General features: G+C 49.8%; 1 long non-coding RNA gene across 1 annotated transcript; it reads right to left on the bottom strand.

The window, feature by feature from the left end:
* Positions 1–251: 251 nt before the first annotated feature.
* Positions 252–3,423, bottom strand: LOC309891869. Its single transcript, XR_014319561.1, has 3 exons — positions 3,098–3,423; positions 1,191–1,278; positions 252–733 (listed from the first exon to the last, which is right to left on the bottom strand). It is a non-coding gene; the product is annotated as an uncharacterized lncRNA (long non-coding RNA).
* Positions 3,424–4,785: the final 1,362 nt, after the last annotated feature.

Below are 4,785 nucleotides of genomic sequence, written 5' to 3'. Positions count from 1 at the left end.
GATTTGTTCCAGATGGTTTCTGCCTCTTGGTCTCATTATTCAACCGCTCTGATAGGGTTAGAAACCTTAGGAACTATGCCTGGATCGTAAGCTGCCTTTATTTCACAGTCATTCTGGAGTTAGTCCTAAAAGTGATGCTTTTGGGAGCAACAAGTCTAATAACAGCACTCAGCACAGTAGCTAAAGGAAGCGAGACAGCTGAAGTGAAATGCTGAGCTCCTGGCTCTGCAGCTTACTTTTGTCAGCTCCTCTCAGACCAGGGGAGCAAGTTTGGGAAATCTCCCCTTTTCTTTCTTCTTCCTTGGGCCAGCTGGAGCCAGGAGAGCTGCAGAGACAGAGAGAACTGAGCTCCTCGAAGGTAGTGGTGTTACAGGAGAGGGACAACCTGGCGGGCGGCCAGGAAAAGGAATGACCTTAGCTCTGAATGCCTTGTGAGAGAAACTAGGTGCTGTAATGCTTCTCGGCAGACAGGTGTTTACACTTCGTCACTTCAGCTTCAGTAGCTGCTCCAATTTTTCATCAGAAATGCTTGTGACAGCATGGGACACGCCTCAGCAGGATGCAGGACACAGCAACGCTCCAGCATCTGCCCTTTCCTTTGTGCTTTTCTCTCTTCAACAGGATGTGGATGTTCTTTTGAAGGCACCAGTGCTTATGCTTGGGCAGGTGGAGCAAAGACCTTCAGACTGGCTGAGCACCTCGATTTGCCCAGAGCTGTGTGGACATCTCTAGGCTGTAGGATCAGACCAAGACACGGGATCAGACCGAGTTCTAGCTAAGTGTGGTCAATGGGGAAGCTGTAATGGGAAATACGTGCCCAGCAGCTGGCAGGTTGCAACATCTCTAACCCCTGAATGAGTAACTGGGAGATATATTTGGTTATGTCGGGGCCTAGTCTGGTTCTTATTCCCAGCAGTCAGGGTGGCCAAAAAAACACTCCAGTCTAAACAAATGCAATTTAGTCCATTAGCAGACATCAGAGAAGCTACCTGCCTTGACAAAACCCAGCTATGTTTCTAATTAAGCAGGGATAGCTCAGAGTTTCTGTTGCAGCCACTGTGGCTACAATCCCAAATTCCCACAACAAATTACCTACACTTCTCACTGCTAACAGAATTACCTATCTATCTACCGCTATTGGTCAAATGCTGGAGTGCATCCTCACACAGAATTGCTATCGTAGCACTCACCTGAGATTTGTTTGAGTAGATATTGTGGGATTTGGTGTCTGACACGAGTCCACTTCCAGCCTGAAGGGCAGAGGCTTCCTTTTTAAGCCTGATAAAAGAAAGGTCAGTAGGGGCTTGGATTTTCCTCTTGTTCCTCCAACCCCCTGTTCAAGCAGAACCACCACATCCAGATGACTTCTAGAGATCTCCAAGGTGAGAGACTCCACAACCTCTCTGGAAAACCTGTGCCAGGGCTTGGTCCTGCTCACAGCACAGAAGTGCTTAGTGGTGTTCAGACAAAGCCTCCCGTATCTCACTTTGTGCCCACTGCCTCCTGTTCAGTCACTGGGCACCACTGCAAAGAACCTGGCTCCATCCTCTTGGGACCCTCCCTTCAGTTATTTATATACTTGATAAAATCCCCCTGAGCTTTCTCCTTTCCAGACTGAAACCATTTTGTGCATGGTTAACTGCTAGAAGTGAAGGAAAACTCTCTCATGCAGGCCCTTTTGCACCTTGATGAGGGCACATATTTTAGCCAGGGCTGCAAACGAAAGTTGCTTTGTCTTAGGTAGATCAGCCGGGTTGTCTGTGCTATAAGCGAAACACTAATACATAACACCCAGCTGACATTTAACCAGCTAGCATGGGCATGAGCAGAGAGTTCACTCCAAAACCCACTGGAGATGCTCAGGGGGTTTCTCCTGCTGAGCTTCCAGCTGCCCAGGCCCTACCATTTTGAGGGAGGCCACGGTGTGGGCCTGCCCTTGCTTCTCCTCACAACTGAGGAGGAAGGCAAGAACAGCCTATTTACTCCCTGTCTGTTTTCTGAAAACCCTCCTGTGGCTCCCATCCAGCTGTAACCGCAGCGGTTTTGGGGAAGAGGCACCCAGCTGATCTGACCTTCACTATCTCACAGGGAGCAGCAGAGCACAACCACGTTGTGCGGGGGAGAGGAAGGAGAGCACATCCCCATCTGCTCAGTCTTGGGTGGACTAATGCTGTGAAACAGTTAGGGTGACATTCACAGGGTCCCAAAATGCAGCTTGGACCTGAAGAGACGCGGGGACGGTACTTTTCCTTTCAGCTTTAAAAATATCAGCTTGCACGCTGTGGCGGTGGCCACCGGTCAGGTTTCATCCTTGCTGCCAGGCAGAGGGATAATCCTGCTGTCGTCTGTGCTGCTGGCACCTCACACTGTGCTGCTGTGGAGATCCCTTCCTGCCCCTGAGTGTCCTCTGCCACCAGAGGAGAAGGCCTCGGGGCAGCAGTGCCCCTTCCACCAGCACACAGCCCCCTGAGGGAATATTGGGGCAGTTTCTCTGCCTCCCTCCATGTGGGTTTGGGCTCAGCCGAGGCTTAGCCTACTGCTGTGGTGGGTAGTGGAGGTGGCAGCACGGGTGATATCCACCTTCCCCCTCCTGATGGAGGAGGCCGAGGGTGCAGGAAGGAAGGCCGGGTGATGGAGGGGTGGTTGGGTGGGGAGACAGGGTGGCAGTGGCAAGCAGGAGAAGTTGGGGCTTCAGCAGGGGCTTGGAGAGGGACAGGGCTGGGTGCAGGGAAGGACAAAGACTGGGCAGGAGGTGAGGGGATATGTGACAGGGACAAGGGAGAGCACTGGGGGAAATCAGCCTTACCCTTAGGAAGAATGTAACATTTTTTTTTCTGTTACAGCCTTTTTATTGTAATAGAAGACATTCTTTTTTTTTTTTTTTTTTTTTTTTTTTTTTTTCTCCCAGCTTTTTTTTTGCCCATTCTTTCCCTCCTGTTATTTGACCCTCCATTGGTAATTCCGCTTCAGTGTTTGCTAATTTTCTGTCTCTTGCTCTGCCAATACAACTGTCATCGCGTGCATTGTGCTCTGTCCTTTATGAAATGATGTGCGGATAGCCAACAGTCTGTATGTACAATACAAAGGCTGCTCTTACCTCCGAGCTGGCAGACAGCTTAGTCTCCCCATCTGCAATTATCCTTTCAGTTCTTCTCTTCATCCTTTTCTGTTCCTCGGGCCTTGATTTTCTCTTGTGTTTCCTGCAGCCTGGCCCCTTGCCAGCTTTGTTTTCCCCCCTCAAGCTGAGCCTGTCCCTGTCCCTGCCGTTGGTGTCACTCGCAGCACTTCTCCCCCTTGCCCCGAGCAGCCTTGCTGAGGCAGCTGGAAGGAAGGCAGCAGCGCAGTGTAGCAGGGAGGACGTGAAGAACATCTATCGCAGATCTCTGTGGTCATGGCTAAGGTCAAAGAGCCAAACGTTTATGGTTTGTGCGTGGGTGTTATGTAAACAACAGCAATTATTCATTGTCAGAACTTCATAACTCAGCCAAAATTCGACCATTTTTGCTGGGTTATTCACAGAGGCTGCTACTTCTAAAGACTCACAACCAAACTTCAGCCTTCCCCTCCCAGCTAGGGAATTTTGTTATTGCAATTAAGGTGAAGAAGTCACTGTCACAGTTGCAATAAGCTTCCCACCACACCTTCTCCTGCCACTAGTGATGTGATCCTTGCTGGGTATGGCCCCAAAAATCATACTCACTTGCAAGTGGTACTTGCTCTGACATGACTCATACACGAGATGGCTTCTTATGACCTCCCAGTTGTCCTTTCAGAGACCCCAAGTGTAAGGCAGAGGGTAGAGATTCTTTGTTATACCTAGATCCCCAAGAAAATCCCTTAGTAATCCCCATCCTTACACTGCTTGCAAGAATGCTCTTCCATCCTCCTTCTGCCATCACATGCAGTGTAATCCTCCTTTTCCTGCGTCACCCGTTCAGTGATCCTTCTTATTCTGCAAGATCACATGCATTGCATATAGCAGCCTCCCTCACACTCATAGGGAGAGCAATGAGTCTGGGAGAAAACACTCTTCCTGACATCCTCCTACATGTTGCAAAGAAAACCTCCCTTTTTGCTCGTCCCCCCAAAAGGCCAGGGCAGTTTAGGCTCCCTTTTTCTCACTCTGATGCCATGAGACCACTCTTCCCTGAGCAGTACCAACAACAAAGGTGGTGCTTATTCACTTAATCAGCTAGCTTTTGCTGCCTGTCTTTGAGATCCGTTTCTCTGTGCTGCGATAACCTTTCCCACCCACCCTCCTCCTCTGAGGCCACGAGCAAGGCAACACCGTGCTGACGTCTTCAGTCCTGACACAGCAGTGGGACACGCTGAAAGAACAGACCCGGGCTAGGTTAGGTTGCCAGCTCTCCCATGCACTCATGTCCTTGCTCCACACAGAAAACATTGTATTGCAAACCAGTGTGCTGCTTAGTCACAAGGGAAGCCTGTACTAGCTTGTAGCCTCAGGTAAAGAGCTGCATTTTTTCAGTGTGAGAAACAGTGTGCAAAATGAAGAAAAAAATACTCTGTAAAATGGCCTCCCCGGTATGTGCACTCCCAAAGGGCCAGGATTCACAGTCCCTCTTGTTGCAGTGTCACACACCCCACTGTAGCCACTGCAGTACCGGGGTAAGAGCTCCATGCATTATCCATCAGATGACCCCAGGGTGAATAATCGGGCTCAGAAGCCTCTGCTTCCTAGATTAGTGTCATCTCCAATGGAGCAGCAAAATTGGGATGAAGACGATAAGATCTAAAAGTGATGGTGACTTGCCTACCCATACA

The sequence above is a fragment of the Aythya marila genome (assembly GCF_965140915.1).
Source record: "Aythya marila genome assembly, chromosome: 1".
In the NCBI taxonomy this organism is placed as follows: Eukaryota; Metazoa; Chordata; class Aves; order Anseriformes; family Anatidae; genus Aythya; species Aythya marila.
The sequence above is the reverse complement of the archived record's forward strand: the minus strand, read 5'-3'. Positions and strand labels throughout refer to the sequence as shown.